The sequence below is a fragment of the Ambystoma mexicanum genome, chromosome 1q (genome assembly GCF_040938575.1).
Source record: "Ambystoma mexicanum isolate Mex_15411 chromosome 1q, UKY_AmexF1_1, whole genome shotgun sequence".
In the NCBI taxonomy this organism is placed as follows: domain Eukaryota; kingdom Metazoa; phylum Chordata; class Amphibia; order Caudata; family Ambystomatidae; genus Ambystoma; species Ambystoma mexicanum.
In genome coordinates this window covers 45,142,683-45,169,538 of record NC_090922.1, presented here as the reverse complement: position 1 = coordinate 45,169,538, position 26,856 = coordinate 45,142,683, and positions in this window count along the sequence as shown.

Below are 26,856 nucleotides of genomic sequence, written 5' to 3'. Positions count from 1 at the left end.
TACTGCCTTTGGAGCAGGCGGCAGGCCAGTTTGTCAGAGGATGAACATGAAGCACGCCATTTCCTCTCTGCAACCCGGCACTTGCGTTTTAGGGTGGCGAGATCGGAGTCATACCAGGAGTTACATTTGGCTTTGGGCTTCAGGCGGATTCTCATGACGGGGGCAAGGATATCAAGAGTAGCAGATATAGCAGAGTGGAGCATGGAGAGGGCTGTGTCAGGGTGGGAGTCAGCCGAAGGGGCGGGGGGGGCGAGAAGGTAGCAGCGAAAGCCTCAACTGACACACGCTTCATGGGTCGGATGACCGAGAAGGTGGGTGGCAGTGAAGAGGGTGGCTTTGCCTGTGGGGTAGGGAGGGTGAGGTGGGAGGATAGGAGAAAGTGATCACTCCAGGAGAGAGGAGTGGAGAGAGGGACGGAGAGGGGAAGGCCAGAAGAGATCAGAGCATCAAGAGTGTGCCCAGCAGAGTGAGTAGGCCCAGACGGGAGAATAGAGAGTGAGAGAGAGTCGCAGAGGTCACGAAAGAGAGCAGTGGAGGGACTGGAGGCATCAAGGTGGATGTTGAAGTCGCCAAGAAAGTTGATGAGGTGTGGGAAGCGTCTATCAAAGAGGAGAAGGTTGGCCTGAGGGCCTTGGAGTGGTTGTGGTTGAGGAGTTGAGTGGTTGAGGACAGGAGTGAGGAGGAGAGGTCAGCCCACTCAGAGAGGAAGGAGGAAATTTGACCAGGTGGCCGATAGATAGTAGCCACGGTAAGGGAATGGCTAGGAGAGAGAGAGAGAGTCGGCAGACAAGACATTCAAAAGAGGAGTAGGTCTGCGTAGGAATGACAGTGGCAGGAATCCACTCAGGGAAGATAAGGGCAACACCACCCCCTGCACGGTTAGGCCTGGGCATGGAGAGGATCTTGTAACCGTCAGGTAGGAGTGTGTCAAAGCTGGTGGCAGAGCTGGCTGTGAACCATGTCTCAGTGAGACAGAGGACGTCGAGGTCCAGTTCCTCAAGAAGGTGACAGATATCAGAGGAGTGTTTGATGGCAGAGCGAGAATTTAGAGTGGCAATGTGGAGAAGGTTGCCCTCCTTGAAGAGCTTCCGGGGAGGGGTACAGATCAGAGGTACGCCCTGCGGAGGTGTTGAAGAAGGAGGTGAAGAAGGAGCACGAGAGGGGGCAGGGAGGGAGGGTAGAGGCAAGGTAGCCAAGGATAGAGGAGGGGGGACAGCAGGAGAGGAGAGGAAGTTGATGAGGTGTGGGAAGCGTCTATCAAAGAGGAGAAGGTTGGCCTGAGGGCCTTGGACCAAGATGGTCCCATTAGCGTAGACATTAATGATGGCCTTAGAGGAGCGGAAGGGGGCCAAGAGGACATCCCAACGGGTGACCCCATTAATGGGAGAGGAGGAGAAAGGAGAGAGCACAGAGACCATATGAAGGGTCCATAGGTCAGGCGAAGGCACGAAAAAGAGGATGTCAGTGAGAGTTTCCTTAGAGCAGGCACTAGTGTAGGTGTCAGCGATAGGGAGGCCTGGGTTGGAGACCAGGATGTCCTTTTTAAACTTTTTCCTACCAGATTTAGTGAGGAGAGCAGGATAGTCAATGGAGAAGCAGTTAGAGAAGATAGGCGAGACAGAGAGCACCATGGAGTAGGAGGGAGGGGGGGGAGACAGATGAAACGAGAGCACGCAGACAGGAAGTGAGCGGCAAGCACAAGTTACCACAATTAGAGCAAACAAACAGTAGAGCGTATTAGGTACCGGGCCACCTAAGTTTGAGAATCCTGCGAGGGGAGAAAAACACCCTAGTTTACCACAGTTCAGAGCAAAAACAGTAGAGCGTATTAGGTACCGGGCCACCTAAGTTTGAGAATCCTGCGAGGGGAGAAAAACACCCTAGTTTACCACAGTTCAGAGCAAAAACAGTAGAGCGTATTAGGTACCGGGCCACCTAAGTTTGAGAATCCTGCGAGGGGAGAAAAACACCCTAGTTTACCACAGTTCAGAGCAAAAACAGTAGAGCGTATTAGGTACCGGGCCACCTAAGTTTGAGAATCCTGCGAGGGGAGAAAAACACCATAGTTAACCTCAACTGTGAATACAGTGAGGCAAGGCCCCATGCGGATGTAACCAGGAGTAGGAGGGGTGGGCCGGGGAACGGAGAACAGGTGGAACTGGCGCCTGGCGTCCCCTGCGGACACCTGCAGACACACAGGGAGCCGCACTGTAGGAGTCGCCCTTGGCCTGGGGCCCTTAGCCGCGGGGGCTGCCGGGCAGAGGGCTGCCCAGGAGGGGGGAGGTTATAGGCAGAGGGAGAGGAAAGGGGGGGGTGTGGGGGGGCAGGGAGGCGGGGAGGGAGAGGAAGACCAGGAAGTGGGAGGGGGGAGCAGGAGCAGGCCAAACACCGCGCTAGGAGCGCGAAGAACAATTAAACTATGTATGCAAAAACAAAACACTCACGGAGGCCCAGGCAGGGCTTCCCAGGCCTGCTGTTCCCCTCAGGCCACCGGCGACCGCTCTCCACGCTCAGCTGGAGAAAAGAAGCGAGCGGGGAGAACGGCCGTCGAGTAGGCCAGAGGGGAGGCAGGCACACAGCCAATCAGAGGGGGGGGTGGGCGGGCAGGAAGGCGGGGAGGGAGAGGAAGACCAGGAAGTGGGAGGGGGGAGCAGGAGCAGGCCAAACACCGCGCTAGGAGCGCGAAGAACAATTAAGCTATGTATGCAAAAACAAAACACTCACGGAGGCCCAGGCAGGGCTTCCCAGGCCTGCTGTTCCCCTCAGGCCACCGGCGACCGCTCTCCACGCCATACCAGCCAGCACACAGCGTGCCCTGCTAGGTTCTGCCAGCAAGCTTCCTATGTGGGAAGTGCTGGAGCTGTTGCCTGCAATCACTCTCCTGAGCTTTGGACCGTCCGCCTTGAAAGGACGATATGAGCCCTGCGAAGAAGCTAGGAGGAGTGCCACACAAGCATCATCCAGTGTCCATCTTTTAAGGACATTTTCGAGACAGTCAAGTCTATGATCCCTATCCGGCTCCACCACTGACTGTTGTCATGCAGCAGTCACCAGAGCCATCCAAGATACCACGACCAGCATTTCAGATCCATCAACCAGCACAGAGACAACGATTCCTGGCCCCAAGCTGCCACGCCGGACAGCCTGCAGACGTCCATCCAGCCTCGCTTGCCGAATTGCATGACGCCTGTTACCCGCAGCTGTCTCCCGCCACTAACTCTGTCCCAAGGGCTGCAAAGCGCCCTGGAACTGCCTTGACGTTGTTGAGCAACAAGAACTTCTTCAACACCAGGTATATTGTGTTTCTGCCCTCCTGGTCCTTCTCCTAAGGCTCCATAGTGACAGTTTCGACCCTCTGCCCCCTTGGTGCTGAAACCAAACAATCTTGAACAGTAAGACTGATTACCTTACCAACTACCCTCCTGTCAGTATCCAGAGTGCATCCCTTTTCCCTTTTGAAACTGTCTGTCCTCTGTGTTCCTTTACAGGGTGGGTTGTATCTTGTAGTGTGCTAGAACTGTCTGTCGTAGTAATAATAAAGTAGATATTTTTATACAACCTTGACTGGACAGTCCCCTTTATCATTGGGTAATAATTGTATTTCCTCTGTGTTGCAATTAACCAACGATCCACGACCTTGCGGAGATAAGCCTGCCATTCCATCCACATTACCAAAATTGGACAAGGAGGTCTTATCATTTACTTGTATTCCAATTATGTTCAGATCCCTTCTGGTGTACTATAGGTGTGGGGTTGTTTGATGGTTTAGAAACCGACATTCATCCCTGGACCACTGGTGCCCAAGAAAAATTTTGATTCGTCACACAAACCCTATAACTAATTACAAAAAGAGTGTGGGATAGGATTCATAAGAGAGAAAGAAGTGATAAGTCAGGATGTGGTGGCCAGGGGTCTTTCTTCCCCATGTTTTTAAGCATGGGACAAGGTGGGACTTCTGAGCACAGCACACTATTGAGTTTTCCGAGCACGGGACGACAGTTAAGCTTTCACATATCAGGACCTTTGATGGTTAAATCTCTTTACGGGATAAAATACTATTGCCTCCTAGGCCTGATGCCTTACTAATATAAACAAAAAGTTCCTATAACAAATGAACATTGGCTGAAGACTTTTTCACCCCTGGATCCCCCTCTGCCGGGCTCAGACCTGTCTCGAAAATCAGCTTCCCTCTGTCGAATTCACTCTAGCTTTTCACAAAAACAGTTCACCTGTTGACTTTCACAAGTCTTAATGTCTTTTTAAACAACACTCAATGGACATCCCTCCGTGAGGTTTACTCTTGCCAACTATACAAAGTTCTTTCAACTTTTAACCTTAGCGGGATTCGCTCCCCTTTGCTTTTCAATGGTTTCATAGAATAGTACTTCCTCAAGTGCCGTATCTGCTGCAACACAAGCTGGCTATTGTTCGTGGTCTTATAATTCCTTCTGTGGAGGTTTCAGGGGCCTTGGTAGGAAAGGGCAAGGTTTCTTCTTTTTCTCAGCACCCTCTCGGTTCGCGCCATCTTTCTCCTCCTCTTGAACAGCTGGGCTGAGTTAGCTCTGTCGGCGTACGCTCTGCCTTGCTTGTATTGTGCTCACTTGCTCCACCTTTTATCCCTTTGGGGAAAGTAAAGGGCTGTTAGGTGTGTGTGATTTTGGTTAATTGCCTGACTTTGCCTGACCCTTAGGTTGGGACATGTCAGGTGAATAGCTCTAGAATTAGTCTGTTGTCTTTTGTGTTGTGCAAAGGTGTTCGTGTCGGAAAGGGGGGGAGTTAACAGGGGTTTGTGGGAACGGTAGTGTTTTGTCTGAGCAGGTTGGGTATGCAGGAAATGATAATCAGAGGGACGGGTTTGGTAGGGGTTTGTCAAGGTAGATTGGGTTTTCGGGAAAGAATTATCATAGGGACGTGGAGAAGAATGGTTGGGAGTATTTGGGCAGAAAACAGGAAAACAATGATTCTGGGAATTGTGGTTTTTGAGGGTAACAGCGTTCCTAGTTGGTCTACCAGAGTTGTCGGGGTGGCAGGATTTTATTAAGAGAGCTTCAGTTGGAATGGAGGTGGATGCAGAATAACAAAAAAAAAGCTTCAGGGACATCGTCCCTGGTAGAATACTGCGTCGCTCCTGGGGTATTTCTCCAGGCATAACCCTGGGCTCCCCTACACAGGTGATCCTCCCTCACTCGTCTGCCCCCAGCATTGGGATCTGGGAGCACCAGCCCTTCCCTGGCCACCTGAATAAGGCATTCTTGAGGTCTACCTGGAAGAATATCCTCAGGTTTCTTACCACCCTTTCCGTTAGCATCCCTCTGCCGGGTTCACTCTTGCCAACTTTCACCCCATAGTTAACTATGGACATCCCTTGATCGGCTCACTCTTGTCAACATACTCTAGGGGACTTTAGACTTTGCCCCTTCTCGTTACCATTCTTCCGCCGGGTTCACTCTTGCCAACCTTTGCAATACACTGTTCATGCACTCTTTTCACCAAACAGGAATCACTTACCTTAGCTCCGCAATCACCTGTCGGCAGGGGAGTTGCTAGGTCTGGAAAAGACCCGGGGCTATGCTGATGTTGGAACTGTTGGGACTGGGGGCTAGCTAGTCTTTTGGCTGTAGCTCCTGAGATTCTATCCGGGGCTACAACCAAAAGATCAGGGGCTATAGCCCCCTTAGCCCCCCCCTAGCAACGCCCCTGCCTGTCGGTCAAAGACTTACGGTACAGAGGATTTTACAAGTCACCTTTATGACCACTTTGACCTCCTTTCACCTCTTCCCAAGGCCTCCTGGTTACGGTAGTTTCTACCGTCGGGTAATCGCCCAGAGTTTCCTGCGTGAGCACCCACGTGGTGCCGGACTCCTCTGTTTCTTGGTTTTCCCCCTTTCTCATCAAGATTTGCTTTATGCCTTTCAAAGTTCAAATTAGCTGTTGGCTACATTTCATTCAACACAGTTCGGTCTCTTATTGACTCTCCTCTTGACTCACTGTGATGAGCCGCTTGGATTTCTCCTCTTCGGAGTCAAGGTTGGTACCACTGAGACAAGCGTCTCTCTCGGCTTGGTAATCAGTAGAGGAGGGTCTTGTGTACCATTGACATGTGCTGCAACACACACTGGCTATTGTTCGCTGTCTTATGATTCCTTCTGCAGAGGTTTCACAGGCCTGGTCGGAAAGGGCAAGGTCGATTCTCTCCTTGTAACCCTCTCGGTATGCGCCGTGTTTCTCTTCCTCTTGAACTGCCGTGCTGAGTTAGCTCTTACATCGTGCAGTCTGCCTTGCTCGTCTTGTGCTCCACCTTTTATCCCTGTGGGGAAAGGAAAGGGCTGTTGGGTGTGTGTGATTCAGGTTAATTGCCTGACTCTGTCTGACCCTTGTGTCAGGAATTGTCATGCACATGCGATTACACAAATGTGGTATATGCGGGCTGTATTATGTGGGCATAACAATGCGCAAAGCCAAACTCAGGTGAACTGAGCACAAGTCTAATATCAGAACAAGGAACTGTAAATCCCCTGTCGCCACACACTTTATTAAGGCTAGGCATACAGTAGCACAATTAAAGTGCGTAATCCTTGAGCAAATAAAATTAGGAAGCTGGGGGGTTGGGGGGGTTGTGGGAATCTACACAGGAAATTGCTTCAGAGAGAGATTATGTGGATTGATCTACTTGACTCGTTGAGCCCACGAGGCATGAATTGCGAATATGATCTGATGTGCTTTATTTAAGTGTTCTTACTGTTGATATATGTCTTGTGCGAGATTGTGAGATTAGACCCGCGAGCTATGCATTGAAGAAGATCATACATTTCTTGTGACCTGTACTTATATAGCCAGCAGGCAAAGTAAAAGGATTGGGATTGTTGACCAACCACTCTGTATAGCAGTGGTTCGAATTAGATAACATTGTAATGCGCTGAACGTTATGTAAATGCACTATGCACTATGCCTTCAATAATAATTGTGAGATTGTGAGTGGGTCTCCGATATCGACCCGTGAGGGAAGCAGGACAGCGGATACAAAAGAATTGATTATAGGGACATGATATGCACCCTTGGTGAATCCAACAAAATTTAGAGCCAACTTCTTGTGTTATGCAAAATAGCTGCACGTCTAGGGAGCAGGCGCGAGGCACCATGACATGACCAAGTTCCTGTCTGTTGCCCTCCTACCCCTCTTACCCTGCCGTGCCTAAATATGTGTTTGTCCTCCCGTTTTGGGCACAACACAGGTTTGTGTTTTGGCGGCAACATCACACTCGATGACATAAGCAGTCTGTGATTTTCCACAGACGGGCCAGTATGGCGTTACAAATCTGGCTCATTGACCCCCAGTCCACTAATTCTAGCTGACTACAAAAAGTAGTACATGATTATAGTGCTCAATTACATTAGTGTAACTTCCAATCTAAAATGTGAATTAACCGTAAGAGATCACCAGCAGAATAGGCCTATGGTTTAATCTACTGTTGATTCAAGGGCACAGTCAGAGGCTTACAAACCACTGAGAGCTTTAATGGTTCCCATGGCAACGGGACACAAAACTGTATTGGGTGATTTGTTGGAGTGTCAGAGGACTCCAGACCGACAATGGATAGATGACATAGTCTTGACCCGATTATATATATTTTAAACCCAAAGTTGCGATCTGTAGGCTGATGCAGGATCGAGCGTTACAGTTCCCACACCAACATGGCAGAACGTCAGGCCACCGGATTATTACGCATGCGCATGATTGCCATGCCAACGTATATACACATTGTACTCGAGCCGCGCCCCATTTGGATAGCTGGCTCTGAGGACGACTAGATTAGATACCCCACAGGCAAGAACTTTTGCTATCTATCAACTCTGTTTTAATACAGCAGAGTAGCTTAAACAACATCACCAGAACCTGATTTACAAACTGTGTTTAAACGGTGCGAACAGCGGGCAATATCACGCTCCCGTAACATGTCCCTCACTAGATTACTCTGCTGCAATATACGACGGCCCCATTACGAACCGATTATGCACCATATGGGCAGCATTACAAGGTACGTGGGTTATGTGCATTATTCATATCACAGATATTTACACACAGAGGGAGTTTTGCCCTACCGTCATAATTCCATGTACATAGATACATATGAGTATTATACTCAATAGCCTGCTGATAGCTATACTGGATACAGAGTACTAAATGTGATACCTATGTGTTGGATTCAGGGTCCGGCCATAAATGACTCTGACACTCCAGTGAACTGTTAACTTATTTACTTAAGTTCAGGTACATCAAATACAGTTCTCAGAGCCAGGTAAGTAAAATGGAACATAGGACACCCACCGGCATCCTCTCCCAGGGCTTACATCCTTGCAACTGAGAAACCTGGAACAGACTCATGAACATTCTAAACCCTGCATTCCATCTCAAGATTCTAGTTACTTGCACCAGATGCATGCAAAGTTAATCACAACACATCTTCCCCCTGTAGGGACAAAACAACAGCAGTAAAATATGAGTGACAAGATCAATATTTCATCAAAATAATTAGTCCAGTAAAGTCCCACCTTAAAAACAAAAGATTAAAGAAAGCATTTCACAATTACCAAAAACAACCCCAAAAATTGTAGACCTTGTCAGCACTTCCAAAATCTATTAACATTAATGTCCATCTGTGGAATAAAATTAAAAGTCCACCTGTGCAGAGAACATATTAATCTATCTACATCGAACAACGAACAGCTAATGATGAACACTGTTATCAACTTAATAACTCTAATGAAGAAATAAACTACACTCATAAAACTAATATGTCATCTCACTCCCTTCACACCACATCCACTGAAGCTACACCTCATACACTTAGATCTAAAAATCCATGCACAGCACCACTCCCTACTCCTGCTACATCACCAGCAAGTAGTTTACATTTGCATTGCCATATATATCACATTGTTCTAGCTGAATGTAAAACCACACTGTTCTTGCAAGAGCTAAACACTATAACGTTGACATTGCACCTTAGTCAACAACCACCATTCCCCACACACATACCATATAGGCCAATTGAGCATTGAACATGGTAACCAAGTAAAAGAAACGCCCCATCAATGTCCAAAATTCAAGCCTACAGGGTCCATACTGATAACGTGCCTTTGGGAAAATGTAGGGTTAAAGAACCAGTTCCCAAAAACATGTGTTTTGACTCTCATCCAACATCACACGTGTGTCAAAGCAAAAACTAAATAGTGCACCAACTTGTAAGCTTTAAAGTCCACCTGTGAAGAGAACATATTAATCTACCTACATGCTAAACATTTTTTTTTTTTGCGTTAAATTCACAAACATCCATTTTGCTAAATGCATCCCTGATAAAGGCCACGATTTATAAGTGTGGCCAGCTTGCACTCCATTCTCAAAACTTACTGCTACGCCCTCTTGCACTCATGCTCGAAATTCCAATACTATAGACTTCTCATGACAGCTAATTCCTATCTTAATCTAATGTAACTAAAATGGCAATTGCATGCTGCCAAAACGTTTTATCTCCACGTGAGATCGGCATTTTTAAACTTTAAAGTCACCAGCCTCCACGTGGCCGGCCAATACCACCAAACTTCAAAACAGGGAGCCACCCCCCAACCAATGTCAACCCCAAAATCAACCAACATCAAACCCACAACACTCCACTAGAAATCCACTTGCATGAACTTGCATAAAGATTATAGCACCTAGCCTAACACACCCACTGAGAATAAGTTCTAGTCACATTGGCACCACTGATAGCACACCAAACTAGACACCATTACCTAACACAACTCGACCTCACTACATGAGAGAACACCAATTGTACCCTATCACACACCCAGTGAGATTAAGTCTCAGTCACATTGGCACCACTGGTACCACACAACCTTGACACCAATTTGTCAAACAACTTGACTTAAACCATGAAGAGAGCACATAAATTGCACCCTTTGATCCAACACAATGCTATGCTATCCACTCAGACTTTCACACTGAACCCACACACAATTCTACTCCACAACACCCAGAACAACTAATTTAGTATAAACATGGTTAACAGTAAAACAAAAACGCCAGATAAGAGTCCATAGTTTAAACTTGCAGGGTTGATCTCGGAGTTTACCTGTGGACATAAATGTTAGGTTAGGATACATAGTCATGCATATCTACTTTGAACATTGGATCATGCACATCAAACAACAAACCAGCCAGAATCACACAAATGTCAGCACACATGCCTGGCCACATATGCCAAATACAAAGGCACCACATAACCAGGAACTACCTAGTTCACCACAAAACTGTGTACTGCCACAGCCAGCTACCCGGGGACCACGTCCCACCAAATTTGTGTCACAGCACAACTAACTAAGGACCACTAGTCCCCAACCTTAGACAGTACATGTCAGCCCCTGCAAACCTCACAAGTATGAGTCCTGCACCATGCTCTACACCACACACATACCACAATGATGAATTGAGCATTAAAAATTGTTTAAAATAACAATAAACATTGCATCACAATACCATACTTTAAGCCTGCAGAGTCTTAATGGTAAGATCCTGTGGAGAAATGCATGGTTAAGTTACTCAAACACATGTATTGAACTTCTTTAGCGAATTTCACCCATATGGCAATAGCATGACTTACCAAACTTGAAGTGTGGCCCAACCACAATGAACACTAGGACCTTCCACCAGATGGTGATAAACCATACATCACCCTCCTGGTCGGTTCCTTGAGGTTCCCAAAACAGACATCCAACCACTAATTAAGAAAACATTAATAGGCCTCATCACCACAGATATGCATTATTGGATGTTAACTCCAAACATCAATAGTGCAACAACATTTTCATCAAAATTAAATTGTGCACCCCTTTCCTTGAAACGTATCCCTTGAAATCTGCAGCAAAAATCTTCAGGAACGGAGATTACCGCCCGAACTGTCATTGCTGTGGAAATGCAGTACCAATACGGAACACAAGTCACTGACTTAAACTTTCCCCAATACCTTCGCTGGCTTCCTCTGCATTGCTAGCCACAGCCGCTAGTGCTCCACGGCATTCCTCTCTTCCGGCTCCTTTTTGCCCTAACAAAACAGCATCATCTGACTCCGCAAGGTGCTTCGCCTCGGCACGTATCATCAAAGAACAAAACCTAATCACATGCAGATGCCACGTCATGACGAATCAACACGTAACCTGGGTTCCTTTTTCTTTTCCTTTACAGATCCTCACTTCACTGTTCCAAAGAAGCAAACGCTGATACTAGTGTTGCCTTCGCTCCGCTGTAGTCATCACCATCACCCCCTGTATTCTGAATGACATCATCCAAGCCCGCATCTCTGCGGCATCTAACAATTCGGCCAAACTCTTTAAAATCTGCAAGGAGCTGGCCAACCCTGCTGCAGTCTCCACTTCTCCTGTCCCCTCCCAGGCCCTCTGCACGGCACTGGCCTCTCACTTCATTTCAAAAACTCAGGACATCCTGTCCTCACTCTCCTCCTATCACCTCCCCCCCTCTATTCCCTGCTCTCCCTCTGGCCCTTCTGCAGCCACCCTTCCTCCCTCCTTCTCTGCCTTTCCCCTTTTTTCTGCTGACGAGGTTTCCAGACAAGTCTGATCTATGAAAGTCTCGTCAAAACAGGTCCACCCCTGTTCCTCCAAAACAATCAAGGACCACATCGACTCCCTGGCCCCTGCCCTGGCTGACTTCTGCAATCACTCCTTCGCCTCTGGAGTCTTCCCATCCCCCCTCAAGCACTCCCTTGTGCACCCCCTTCTTAAGAAACCCTCTTCCGACCCCTCCTGCCCAGCTAACTATTGCCCAATCTCTATCACTCCCTTCCTGGGCAAGCTCCTGGAGAAACTGGCCATCTCCCAGCTTAATCTCCATGCTGAATCTGTTGGTAGTCTTCATGACCATCAGTCAGGCTTCAGAGCTGCCAGAAGCACGGAAACTGCTCTCCTGAACATCCGTGAGGACCTGCTCTCTAACCTTGACTCTTACACCCCTTGTGTTCTCATTTTGCTCGACCTCTCTTCTGCCTTTGACACTGTCAACCACACCATCCTGCTCAACCGTCTCCGTGATAACCTGGGTATCACTGGTCAGGCTCTGGCGTGGCTGACCTCCTTCCTCTCCAATCGACCCTCCCAGGTCCAACTGGGTTACTTCCTCTCTGACATCTTTTTCTCTACCTGTGGGGTCCCCCAGGGATCTAACCTCTCCCCCTGGCTGTTCAACCAGTATCTGGCTCTTCTTGCTCACTGCATCGCCACTCTCTGTCCCAACTTTCAGTGCTATGCGGATGATACCCAGCTCATTTTCAGGCTACCCTCGGCCTCCTCTTCCACTTCCCTCATCTCTGACTGTCTCTCTGCTATCCAGGAATGGTGTGCCGCCAACGACCTCTGCCTTAATGCCAGTAAGACTGCGATTCTACTTATCGGCACACCCACTCCCTCCTTCCCTGCAGCTCTCTGGCCGGCCTCCCTTGGCCCTCTTCCTGCGCCTACCTGCAAAGCAAAAAACCTTGGGGTCATCTTCGACTCCACACTCTCTTTCTCTCTTCACATATCTGACGTCTCTAAGAAGTCACACTACCAGCTACACCTCCTCAGAGGTATCCTTCCTTTCCTCTCCTTCCCCCAGAAGCTCACTGTCTCCAGAGCCCTGGTTCTCTCGAAGCTGGACTACTGTAACAGCCTCTACCTAAATCTTCCTGCCTCTACCCTCCGCCCTTTGCAACTCATCCAGAACAGGACTGCGAGACTTGTCCTTGGCCTCAAGCCCAGGGACCGTATCTCTCCAGGACTGAAATCACTACACTGGCTCCCAGTGGCTGCGAGGATTAAGTTTGAAACCCTCTGCATTGTCCACAAGGCCTTCTGGGGCCTTGGGCCAAAATACCTTCAACTCTCTCTTTCGAAATATTTTCCTTCTCGAGCTCTTCGCTCATCCACCTCCAACCACCTCAGGGTGAGCCGCTTCTCCAAGCAACAAGCTGGGGGTAGATCTCTCTCCGCAGCAGGGGCCTCCCTCTGGAACAGCCTTCCTGCCTCCCTGAAACTTGAGGAGAACCATCTCCGTTTCCAGAAGCACCTCAAAACCTTCCTCTCTGCCTCCGCTTTCTCTCCCTCTCTCCCCTGCTCAAATCACTGAACCTGCACTGAATCTGCTACTGGGCCACTCACCGATCTCGGTCCTTGGCCCAACCACTCTTCCCTGCACTGCCTACCTGCACTACGGGACTGTCTCTGTATCCTACAGCCCCTTCTCCCGGCACTTGCCTTGCACTTGCCACCAGCTGGCCCTATTATTTATCTTGTATTATACTAACCATGTACTGCACTTTCCTTGCACTTGCCACCAGCTGGCCCTATTATTTATCTTGTATTCTACCAACCATGTACAGCACTTTTCCCCCTCACCCCTTCCCCTTGCACTTTTCCCAGTCCCCTCTACCCTTGCACTTGCGCGATCTGAATGACACCTGGCCTAGTAGGATCGGTGTCTGTCTCCCCTTGTTCCCCCCACCCCCCGCCTCATCGCGCCTTGAAACACTTGTGTATAGGCGCGTTACAAATGCCATATCATATCATGTCATATCATCATTCAGGCTGAGACACCCATGCGAGCGGAGCTCCCAGCTCCAACAAACTTTTCTGGAACACACCCAACTCATAGCCGTGGACTTCTGCCAGCCCCTTCTGTAATCCAGCCACATAACAAAGGTACTTCCATTGCACCTTTCTCCCATCAACCACAGCAATGTTCATCTACATGACTCTCTGACACAGCATTTTCTATTTAATCTTTAACTAAAGTCACTTAAATTTTCAGCTCGTCACAGCGCCTGTAGCGCTACACTGAGCCCCAGTCCACTGCAGCTTCTCACAGCTCCCTGTAGCGCTTTGTTAAGACTCCAGCCTCTGCCATTCCTAACCAATGGACCTCTTGACTTTCCACTGGCACTTTTAAGCAGCTCCCTTGGACCTCCTGTCCAATTACTTTTACTCTGCAGCGCCGCTTGACAGCCTCTTGCAGCGCCTCACTGCACACTGCAGCACATCACATAGGGGCTCACTTTCTCTTACTAAAGTGCCTCTTCACTTCAGCAAAGCGCTACACTTCAGCAAAGTGCCTCTTCACACCTCTTCACATTTGCAGCACCTCTTCACATTTGCAGCACCTCACTGTGCCATACAGAGCTTTGCTGCCTCTGCAGCACCCCTTATGCAGTGACTATTCACTGCATCTTACAGCGCCTTACTGCCCTTGCAGCATCACTTCACTGCCTCTGCAGCGCCTCTTCACTGCCTGTTGCAGCGCCTCACTGCCCTCGCAGCACCTCTTCACTGCCTCAAGCAGCGCTCCTTCACTGCCTCATGCAGCACCTCACTGCCTCTGCAGTGCCTCTTCACTGCCTGTTGCAGCACCTCACTGCCTCTGCAGCACCTCACTGCCTCTGCAGCACCTCACTGCCTGTGCAGTGCCTCACTGCCCTCAGCACCTCTTCACTGCACCTCACTGTGCCATACAGTGCCTTGCTGCCTCTGCAGTACCCCTTATGCAGCAACTCTTCACTGCATCTTGCAATGCCTCACTGCCCTTGCAGCATCACTTCACTGCCTCAAGCAGCACCTGTTCACTGTCTCATGCAGCACCTCACTGCCTCTGCAGCGCTTCTTCACTGCCTGTTGAAGCGCCTCATTGCCCTCACAGCACCTCTTCACTGCCTCAAGCAGCGCTCCTTCACTGCCTCATGCAGCACCTCACTGCCTCTGCAGTGCCTCTTCACTGCCTGTTGCAGCACCTCACTGCCTCTGCAGCACCTCATTGCACATAACAGTGCTCCACTGCCTCTGCAGCACCTCTTGACAGCCATGGCTGCTCTCTGATTCCAGTGCCTTCACAGCACCTCTGTCTGGGCCTTTCTTGCACCTCTGCCTCTGTAACACCTCTGTCTGGGCCACGCTTGTCCTCACTGTGCCCGCAGCGCCTCACAGCCATCCAGCGCTCTTACCTGAGAGAGGATCACTTCTCTTAGGGGGGGCGGTGGGTGTCTCCCTTTGGTGCTCTCCCCCAAGCCCAGCCAGCTTCATTCTCGTCACCAGTGTTGGATTCAGGGTCCGGCCATAAATTACTCTGACACTCCAGTGAACTGTTAACTTATTTACTTAAGTTCAGGTACATCAAATACAGTTCTCAGAGCCAGGTAAGTAAAAGGGAACATAGAACACCCACCGGCATCCTCTCCCAGGGCTTACATCCTTGCAACTGAGAAACCTGGAACACACTCATGGATAAACATTCTAAGCCCTACATTCCATCTCAAGATTCTAGTCACTTGCACCAGATGCATGCAAAGTTAATCATAACACTATGCTGCAATGTCATCCAATGGCACGTGACAAATCATTATTTTACAGTGACCCTTGAGCAGGTTACAGCAAAATATTCAGCGACACCCCCCGCCCAGCTGGACTTCTCCACGTGACGGGTGAGTTAGTGATTTTCATTGTATTGTCATGTACATCGGTCATAAATCACTGATGCATTTGTACTTTATCCCTATTTATTAGACTCCCTCATTTAATACCTGGACCTCATCCCTTCTATATGCAGGTTATATGCAACATAGAAACATACTGAAACACAACCATACAGGTCAGTGTACTTTTAATTTTCACATAATTACTAAAAGGAACAGTACCTCGATGAAACATAATATCTGACTAAGCACATTCACCTGTTGTATCTACAGGTGTACATTGTACTTTTAACACATTTGGAACATTAAGCCTCAAATATCCTGAAGATGGACTCAGACTCCGAAACGCGTTGGCCATAATTGTTGCCCTTACAAAGATTTGAGCTTTTTTGGACACTGTGAATCTCATTTAACTTGTATTTGATGTATATTCTAAGTGTGCCACTACTTTTGATTGTGTTGTTAATATCAATTAAGAGTCAGGATGTCAGTGAACGTAACTGGTATACCTAATTGTGTTGATTTACTATAGATCACTGTTTGATTTATGGAAATATTGTTTGTATCGAATACCACATTCTCTAATTATCTCACCGTTTGTTGATATATTTTGTTGATATATTTTGATGATAACTGAGGGTGGACTAAAGACCCCAATACTATTAAAATTGACTCACTTGAAGATTTATTTCTACAATTCATTTTTTTCTGCTATCTACCTATTTATCACATTGAATTTGCCGTGTTGGATTGATCTACATTTAAAAAATCTTCACAGGACTTCAGTCTTTTAAGAGTGCAAGAAGGAGTTCCTGTTGGCAACAACTGGCCTTTTTGTTTGGGATTTGTTAGGTAAACACCTGTGGGGTTAGTCTGCCATCTTCCATAGGGTATGAAAGTGTTTATGTCCAAAAGAAAGGGTTTGTCATGCAAAATTATATTCTCCGTCCTAGGGGTGTTGGTAAAGTCAGAAGGGTGCGATTGGTAGAGTTTGTAAAGCAAACAGGAATGACCAGGATTAATATCAGCAAATAAAGAAGGGGGATTGTGGGAACAGTAGTGTTTCATCTGAGAAGACTGGGTGTTTGGGAAAGATTAACCAGAGGGTTGGGGAAAAGAATGTTCGGGTAAGATTAATCATGGGGATGTGGAGAAGAACAATTGGGAGTATTCAGGCAGGGAACAGGATAACAGGGATTCTGGGAGAGATTGTTTCTGGGTGCAATGGGGTTTGGGATCCAAGGGGATTTGTTATATACAGAGGGGTCATTGGATCTGGGTAAGATAGAGTCAATGGTTGGAAGGGGGTAAATGTATTACAGCCTCTTCGGAGCTTGGTCACTTATTATGCAGGTTTTGAAGTGCCCTTTGTTCTCAGCCCCTTTCTGAGCAGGAAGCTGGCCCGATATTCAGCCCTTGAGCATCTGCCCATGTTAAGCTTTTGGTCACCGTAGGGGCCGCTCCCGTGGCCAACGCCATATGTCAAAATACTCAATCTAACCAAAAGATGTCTGTAAATTACAAGACGTATATAATAATTTGGACAGTATGTTAATTAAATGGATGTGAGGCTTGGGCTCATTTGCGCAGAGCTAGCAAATTAATCACCCGGTTTTGCTTAAGCAAGTCTCCTGAAGTGCTGATTATCGGTGACAGAGGAAGCCCTGATTCGAAAGCAAATCGGGGACACTACATGGCTAGCTAGTCCCAGGGGCTTGGGCCTTTGCCTCTCGTAAGAACTTCGAAGGAGTGCAGGTCTGTCTTCCAGACCATTTCCGCCCCTTGGCATCCTAATATACTACTTACCTAAGTGTAAACCACTTTGGAAACTACCCTAACCTTTTTGTGCTGCAGTTGCAGGCCCGACACAAACATATCTGGCAACTTTTACAAATAGCCTGCCACCTGGTAACAATACCAATTTTGGAGAGTCACTACAAAATTCTCTATATAGGGTCAAATTTACAGACATTCTGGATGAAGTGCACAAGACAAAAATGCGCCATATTGTAACGGAATGAAGCAAATGTGCATCTGGCATGTTAAGAAAAGTTCATTGTTGTGACTGCAGTGCGGGACCCTCAGTGGTGAACCATGCTGCAGTCATGCTCTGGCTCGAGATCCCGTGCCTGTGACAGCCGTGAGTGCTACATTTAAATCGGACTCGTGGCTGGGACAGGACTTGGTGAGCCAGAGTCGTTGGGAGATGTCTGGAGTGCAATCTCCTAGGCATGACTCACTATACTTGGATTTACCTTGAATGAAGTTGTTTCTTTGGATCTCCCGTTTCCGCCTGCATTTGTACGGCACCTGCAACACATCGTAACATTTTGGCAACAAGTGGGTGAACGGACTTGCTTCCTATATCTGGTGCCGTACTCCCTACAGTGGCCGTCGCTAGTGTGAGAAACCGGAAGGTGTCTCCATCACTAGTCCCAGAGGATCTGTCATCCAGGTGGCCAGGACACGGCCATCGCTATTGGATCCAGTTCCTGGGGGTGGACCATTCAGGAGGATCACCTGCATGGGGGGTCCTCAGGGAGTGGGACACCAACGGGTGAAACGCGGTACCCCCTTTCTTATAACACCTTTTCCCAATCCCACCTAACAGGATATTCAGAAGTTCTACTCCCTCCGCCCCTTTTCCAACACAAACACTTTCCTACACTGTGACTGACAACAGACCAACACCCGGCCGTTTACCTGACCTGTCCCAACACAAGAGTCAGGCAATCAACCATAACTACGTACACCTGATGGCCCTTTCCCTTCCCCACAGGGATAAAAGGCAGAGCACGAAAGCAAACTTGGAGCAAGGCCAAATGCACGAGAAAGCAGCCATTCCGGCAGTTCAAACGAAGGGGAAAGGCGTGAGACCTGGAGGTACGACAAGGAGGGACTTGTCCTTGCCCTTTTCATCTCAGACCCACGAATCCTTCAGAAATTAAATCATAAGACCAGGAAGCCCAGCTGGCGTGTGGTGCAAGAAGTGTGAACGGCACACAGGGCCCTCACGCACTGATAGCCAAAGCAGGGAGAAGAGCTTGCCGCCATGGTGCCGCCCTTGACTCCCGAGACAAGAAAACTCCAGCAGTTCAGCACAGCTGGTGAGTCGAAGAAGACTGATAGTAAACTGAGCGGTGCTGGTCCCAAGGTTGCAGGCGGCAACATTGTTAAACAACAACCTTGTATGTTTGGAACTTTAAAGAAACCCTAGGAAAAGGTCCCGTAGCAGAGTGGTCCGGCGCCGCAGGGGGCTCATTCAAAGGACTCTGGAGCCCTTTTTGGGTTGTAGTGTTTTTTGTTTTTTTTTAACTAGGAGAACCAAGAGGCCTTAGGAGAGTCTGGCGTGGAGTGTCAAAGGGGTCCTACGAGGGTCGAGCAAAAAACCCTCGTACACTTGAAAGTCTTTTTATTTATTTGTTTTATTTTTTTAAAACTTATTTATTCAGCTTGGTAACACAGGTACAGGTGAGTTACAATCAGAGCACATACAATCAAAGCAAAATATAGACAGTAAAGATAAGTAGAGCGAATGAAAATACCAGTCAATACACATGGGGGACACGCACAGGGCGGTCACAGGGCTGAAGTGTAGGTAATTCAGGAGATAGTAGGGGAGTGGCAAGGGGAAAGGGCTGGGGACGCAGGGTCTGAGTCCGTGTCAGCAGGGGACATGAATGAGCGAAATTTTCGAGGGCAGGACCAGATCATATGAATATAGCCAGCGTTGTCACATCCGCACCTGGGGCACCTTGGCGAGAGCTCATTGGAGATGCGGTGGAGTCTGATCGGGGTGTAATGGTACCTGTGGAGCAATTTGAATTGGATCATTTTAAAGCGGGAATTACAGGAGACCCCATGGGTGCGTGCGCACATATGGGCCCATCGTTCGTCGGTCATTTCCAGTCCGAGTTCAATCTCCCAAGTGTTTTTTAATTTGGAAAATAGGGGGGTGGTGATCTGGTCTGCACCAATGTGTAGAGTCTGGAAATGTTGCTCCTCATAGGAGAGAGTGAGGACAGTTCCGTAATCGCAGGCTCATCTGGTGGTAACGCAGGGAAGGTTGGGTATTTGTGCTTAAGGATTTTCCGGAGGGCCTAGTATTGGAGCCAAATGGAAGGTTTCCGCCTCAGAGACGGCGGAAGGTCCAGCCACTCTATAAAAATGCCCTGTTCGAAAATGTCCCGGAGCAATTCGTAGCTAGCTTCTGCCCACCGGCGAACGACTGAGGAACTTGTGGGACCTCTGGTAGGATATTCCAGAGTGGTAAGTTACCAGGAAAGGGATGGGTGACACCCAGTAATTCCCACGTTTTTGATAAAGCCAGTGATGTACAGGTCGCTGGGTCAAGTGAGTTTAGCATCTTTGGCATGGGCGCGATCACCAGGGAACGGATGTCGCGGTCGCTCACTGATAACTTTTCGAGCCTGACCTGAGGCGGGGGATCTGAGGTATTAAACCAGCATGCGGTATGTTGAAGTTGAGCCACCAGCCAGTACACAAGGAAATCAGGAGCCCCGAAGCCACCAGCCTCCATCGGGGCAGTTAGGGTTTTAAGTTTTAGTTGGACCGCGCCCGAATGCCAGAGGAAAGTGTTAAGAGTGCGTGTCAAGCCCTGAAAGAACTCGCTACCCGGCCACTGTGGGATGTTGGCAAATCTGTATAGGAGCTGGGGTAGTACTACCATCTTCAATATTCCTATTCTGCCGGCCAGTGAGAGCGGGAGTTTGCTCCAACCCTGTGCCCTTACTGTAAGATTGGTGAGGTATTTTTGGTAATTCTCGTCGAAGATCCGTTCAGTTTGGCGTGAGACTACAATACCTAAGTAGGTGAAAGCAGATGGGGCCCACGTGAATCCCAGGGTGTCTGAAGGGGGGAGTGTGCTGGCCGTGAGCGGAAACAGGGTTGATTTAGAACAATTCACTTTGAGACCAAAAAGGACGACATCTTCCAGAATCGGGGCCAGATTAGTTTCAGGGGAACGGATGAAAAGAAGGGTGTCATCCGCATATAAGGGAACTACGTCCGAGGAACATGAGGTAGGCAGACCCCCATGCGCGTGACATTGGCGTAGCATGTCCGCAAATGGCTCAATTGCCAGAGCAAAGATTAGAGGGGAAAAGGGGCAGCCCTGTCTCGTGCCCCTGGCTACTTGAAAAAGGGGGGAGTACCGGTCTTCAGTACAAACTCTGGCTACAGGGTTGGAGTAGAGTAACCTGATCCAGGAGAGAAAGGTGGGGCCGAATTTACATTTATCAAGCACACGCCAAAGATACTTCCACGAGACAGAGTCAAAAGCCTTTTGCATATCAAGTGTCGCAGCTACCGCATGGACATCTGGGCTCACCCTGCTTATGATGTTGAAGAGGCGCCTCAGGTTCAAGGAGGTTGACTGTCCCGGGATAAATCCCACTTGATCAGGGTGAACTATGTGTGACATATAGGGCGCTAGGCGTAAGGCGAGTAGTTTGGAAAAGATCTTGACATCACAATTGATAAGTGAGAGTGGGCGGTAGGAGCCACATTGAGTGGGGGGTTTGCCAGGTTTTAGCAAGACTGTTATTATTGCTTCGCAGAGCAAGGGGGGGAGCTGACCTATTTCCACTGACTCTTCCCAAAGGGCCATCAAGCGAGGAAGTAGGAGCGATTTAAAGTGCTTGTAAAATTCGACGGGAATTCCATCTGATCCCGGGGATTTTTCTGAAGAGAGCAAGTCTATAGCTTCCGATACCTCCTCAGGGGTGAATGGATTCTCAACGGAGCCAATGGTTTCGGGGGAAAGGAATGAGGGGGAGACTATCCAAATAGGCATCAATTTCCGATGTTGTGGCGCTGTCTGTTTGAGCATATAGAGATTCCTAAAAGGAGAAGAATTCGGAATTAATATCTTGGGGTGAGGTGGCCAGTGTACCATCAGGCCTCTCTATCTCGGGGATGGGCGGGGCTCCAAACTCTCGGCGGAGAAGCCTAGCCAGGAGGCGGCTTGGGTGCTCACCCTCGCCATATTTCCTCGCGAGGCCTGGGTTATCCAAAAACCTTAGTTCACGATCCGCCAGAGAGCGGAAGGTATCCAGTTCTGTACCGATTATCGCAAGGGATTCGGGGGTTTGGTGAAGCGTGTATTGGGTCTCAAGAGCGGACAATGTCGCTTCGCTCTCGGCCATTCCCCTTCAGATGGTTTTAAGGATGCCGTTTTCCTTGGAAAGGGCAATACCCCTAATATAGGCCTTGAAGGACTCCCAAAGGGTGGTCTGCGAGGACACCGTGTTAATGTTGATCTCGAAGAACTCCTCGATTGCCGACTCCAGCTCAGAGCTGAAAACCGGGTCAAGGAGGGACTGCGGCTTCATTCTCCAGTATCTGGTCCGACCGTGGTCGGGGCCCCAACCTAGGGTAATAGTGACCGGCGAATAGTCAGAGAGGGTTCTGGGTAGGATCGTTAGGGAAGATATTTTCCTTATAAGTATATCAGACACCAGCCACGTGTCGATTCGGGAATAGGAGTCATGAACCGAGGAGTAGAAGGAGTAAGAGCGTGAATCGGGTTAGAGAAGTCTGCATGCGTCAACAAGGGCCAGGCGGGGGAGGGACGAAAGTGTGGTATAAGCGGCCTTAATGAGTTGACGGGGTCTAGAGCCAGGTCTGTCAAGGTCTACATCGAATATAGTGTTGAAGTCTCCTCCGCAGAGAATTGGTAACAGTGGGAAGCTATCGAGGAGGGCAGTGAGGTCTGTATAGAATTCGGGACCGTAAATGTTTAGCAGGACCACCTCTTTGTTCTGCAGTATACCATGGGATAGCACATATCTGCCCTGGGGGTCAATCGATGTAGTTATGGGGTTAAACTTAAGGCTTCTGTGAATCAGGGTCATGACCCCCCGGCTCTGGGTAGAATAGGTAGTATAATACCTCTGAGGACCCCATGCTTTAACAAACCTTTCACAGTACTCGGTGCGGGCATGTGTTTCCTGCAGGAACAGGATCTTAACCCCATGATGTTTGGCCTGAAGCTATAGTAGCTTCATTTTTTTATGGTTTCTCAGACCCCAAACATTCCAGCTCATGAATGTCAGGGTGTCCTCACCCAACAGCCCAGGGGTAGTCATCAGGGATTGCAGATGAATGGCGTAGTGCCCCCCATGATCTGTATATAGCGCAAATGGATCTGCAGTGCCATTGGCTCCACAGTGCCCTGCACTCTACCTCCTCCGTTGATACCAAGCCTTTTTTAACATAGCACCCAATTCCCCCCACCTCCTCCCACATTCCTACCCCAAACAGAGGAATGATAACCCCATAACTAAACAACCAAATCCAAACCAATGGAATCACCGCCTAGGGGGCCTGTGAATGGCGGTAACGCTCCAAATCGGGAGGCAATATTAGGATAAACTTGGTGCCCAGGACTGTTGTCAAGTGGCATCCGGGGAGAGTCCCCCCGGGGTAGCCCAGGCACTGTCGCGCGATAAAGAAAAAGATCGCTCAAGACCGGGTTCATAATTTCATAGACAGTCGGATCTTGACAGAATGAGTTCAGCTACACACATGGAGAAGGTGTCATAATAGTAGATGGAGAGAACGGTCTCCACCTACATCCTCACAGCCGGAAGTCTATGCTGTAGTAGCTCAGTGTCTCAACACATGGACAACATAATCAAGGGGCTAAACATTAACCATATTTGTTATGAATGCGGCGTTGCCGTGATAAGCCAAGAACCCAATCATGAGCAACCAGTTAGGAACATAGTGAGAACATCATACATTGCAAAGAGGCTTCAGCCAGGGAAGCGTTCATCGAGGAAACTGGAGGCCTCCTCCGGGATCGTAAAGAAATACACCCACTTAGAGTGTTCGATCCTCAGTTTAGCAGGGTATAGCATGGCATATTTGACCTGTAGATCTCGAAGCCTCCTCTTCACCGCCACAAAGGTTTTGTGTTCTCACTGGACCGCCACCGAGAAGTCTGGGTAGAGGTGGACCCTTGCTGTGTCCAAAAGAAGTTCACCCTTGTATCTTGCCGCTCTGAGGAGGGTGTCACGATCACGGAAATTTAGAACACGAGCTATGATGGGGCGTGGCGGTGCGCCCGGTCTAGGTTTTGCCGTGAGGGCTCGTTGTGCACGCTCAATTGCAAACTGAGGAGAGAGCTTTGGAGAGTCCAGTAGTTGCAATAGCATGTGTTCGACGTAGTCCTCCATTGGCTCCTCTATGCCGTCCTCAGGTACTCTGATAATACGGAGGTTGATGCGCCTCGAGCGGGATTTAAGGTCCTCCTTTTTCTTCTCAACCTCGGTGACCCGGCCAGAGAGAGCTGAGACCTCAGCCCTGAGGGAGCTCAAGCCATCCTCGGCAGTGCTCACTTGTGTCTCAACCTCAGTGACCCGGCCGTCAGTCTTTTCTATATGGGCCTTAATGGAGGATATAGTGCCGTTCATGTCGTCCAGCTTACTATGAAGTGTGGTGAAGCCCTCCTGGATGAACTCCATTATCTTTTGGGACTCGGCCGGGTCTGATGCCGATGTGTTGGGTGATTCCTGGTCGGGTGCCTCCCCCGCAAGGCCCGCCGAGGACTTTGTAAACATGTTGATTGAAGATTGCTTTTTTACGGCTCCCTTGTTCATGATGCCAGGAGGACAGTGGGATCTGTGACCCAGGGGGGCAATGGGGGTATCGGGAGAGGTAGATGATGCAGGAGAGACCGACAGGTGTTCAGAGCGTTCTGGGCGATGAGGGGCCCTCACAGATAGGATAGAATGCTGCGTTGCAACCGGGTGCGGGGGCTATGCTCGCCGTCGCCCGAAGGGCCGAGACTCCGGAGGGTTGCAGGACGGTCGGTGGGAGAGGCCACCAGGCCGGATCACGCTGGGGACCCTGGGCAAGAGCCGAAAGTGGAGGAGCAACACAATGCGACATAGATGCGGGGGGAAGAACCAGATCAGATGGCCAGGTGGACAGGGCCCCCTGTGTATTGAGTATGGGCCGCCAAGGGCCGGTAGGCCCGGTCACGCCGAAAAGGGCAGTGTGGAGGATCACAATTTGTCAGAGCGCACAGTTAATGTTGGCAGGACAGTAGGCCTTCTATACAGGGGAGATCCATTGCGGCACAGGAGCTCAGGTGGTCATGGTGGGCAATGGGGCCAGAGGTGCAGCACCTCCCAAGAGGACCCCAGGCTGATGTACGGGTTGCAGGGGGCAGCGACTGATGCGGCCCACAAAGGGGGCCAAGGTTGGGCGTTGTGTGTCAGTGTCGAGGATCGGAGGGGCCCAGTATCTGCTGTGGGTCTCCAGCAATCAGAGTGATCCGCTGAGCGCGGGGGTCCACCTGACGCCAAGGGTGCCGAAGATGTGAGGGGCAGAATCCGTTCACACCCCAAGAACGGCACTGAGCCTCCACAAGAAGGGGGGCAGGATGCCCCGCGGGTCTATGTGACTCACCAACGTCCAATGTGAGGAGGTGTCCCGCGAGTCGGCCCCCCGCCGATGGGTCTCCAGAGAACAAGTAGAAAGCAGCATGCCACCCGAGGAGGGGCAGCGGTGCAGCCCGCTCTAGATGTGGAAGCGGCCCTCGGGTCCAAACAGGGGGCTGGTGCTCCAGGCCGGGCCATCACAGGGGCATGGAAGGCGGGGAGAGCGTTCGCATCGGAGCGCAATGCGCCCCTCCCCCACAGAAGGCCTCAAAAAAGCCGCAGCGCGGCCGTCTCACTGCTCCGGAGCTGGGAGGCGGGAAGGAGCGACGCCCGCTCCCGGCCCAGACTGCGGGAGCCGTATCTCAGCTGTCAGGCTGTCCCGAAGGCCGGCGTTCGGGGAGCACACTCCCAAGGCTTAGGTGTAGTGGATCCGGCAACAGATTCTGGGTTGAGTTGGGCACTTCCGCGATATTTTGTATAAGGAAGGTGCCTTGCGACACGGAGCGGGCGATCAGGTGGCCATCTTGTTCGAGCGCAACAGCGCCCCCCCTCACTTGAAAGTCTTTGACACATTGGATAAAATGGAGTGAAATGTGAAAATTGGCAAATGTGAACCTGACGGAAGGATGCCTACATTGTAAGTAAACAGGGATATACCCGTGAACATTGTGGCAAATGTGAACCCAGCTGAGGGATGTCCACAATGAATAGATCTTGAAAAGGACATTGAGACTCTTGCATGACACGTTTTGAGTGAAAGGCCGTAGTGAACCTGATTGAGGGAGGCTAACATTGCAAGAAATATCAGAACCCGGCTGAGGGGATTCAAGAGGGTGAAGAGCAATCGCCCAAGGTGAAAGATTACCAACTGAACTTTTGTTTTGTTTATTGTTTATGGTCCAGCAGGCCTTCTAACGCAAGAGAATTTGCAGGAAAGAGACTTGGCCCCAGAAGGTCCTGGCATTGTTGAAAGGAACTGTAACCTGTTGCTGGCGAGGCTCAGGGGTGTGCTGTGCTCAAAGGTCCTGCCTTGTCCTGTGCTAAAAACATGGGGAATGGAGACCCCCGGCTATAACATCCTGACTTGCCATTTGTGAACACTTCTTTTTTTTCTTGTGAACACTATCCAACACTCTTATTGAAGTTAGCGGTAAGGATTGGCAATACATTTTTTTTAGTATAGGCCCTCTTATTTGACAAGACACCACTAGGAACTGCCTTATTATTGTTTGATGGTCGTAGCCTGCTCCCATCTTAGATTTAGGTTTAGATTCTGCATTTTTCCAACCCATTTACACAGTTTAAGAAACACCCTTGAACTGTGATCACTTGTGTCTGTCTTTACTGTTGCCACCATGAGTTCCTTACACTAGTAACTGCGTGCTGCGATTGAAAATACTGGAAAGACTGGTTCTGCTGTCACCGCACTTGTCTTTGATGAGGAATTTTCATTGATGAACACAGGATTGATGTAAGTACTCTCTGCTGGCAGCACCTTCAGCAAGTTAGATCCCTTGTCTGGACAGCCTGTGAAGCGAATGTATGCCTAGTGACTGGATTGAGACAGAGTGAGCCGCTCCGCCCAACGATAACTATAAAGTCTGAAGTGCAGACCCTACAGTGGTATTGGCCCAAAATAACCGAAATAATAATACTGAGTGCGCATTCTTTGCACATTCAGCATAGTAAAAAATGACAAATCTCAAAATGCTGAACAAGGGGAGCAGGGGTGTCCCCCGCTCTCCTTGTTCGGCATTGTGGGCTGCTGGGGTTGAAAAGTGTAGCCTGCTTACATGACATTGCAATCGGGGGACAATCAAGTAAAAAAAGAAAAAGGAAGCAAGGCCACTGCAGCGCCAGCTCCTTCCCAAGTTATTGGGAGGGAACTGAAGCCGCAGGGACAGAGGGGAGTCGGCGACAATCACAGAAGTGTGCTG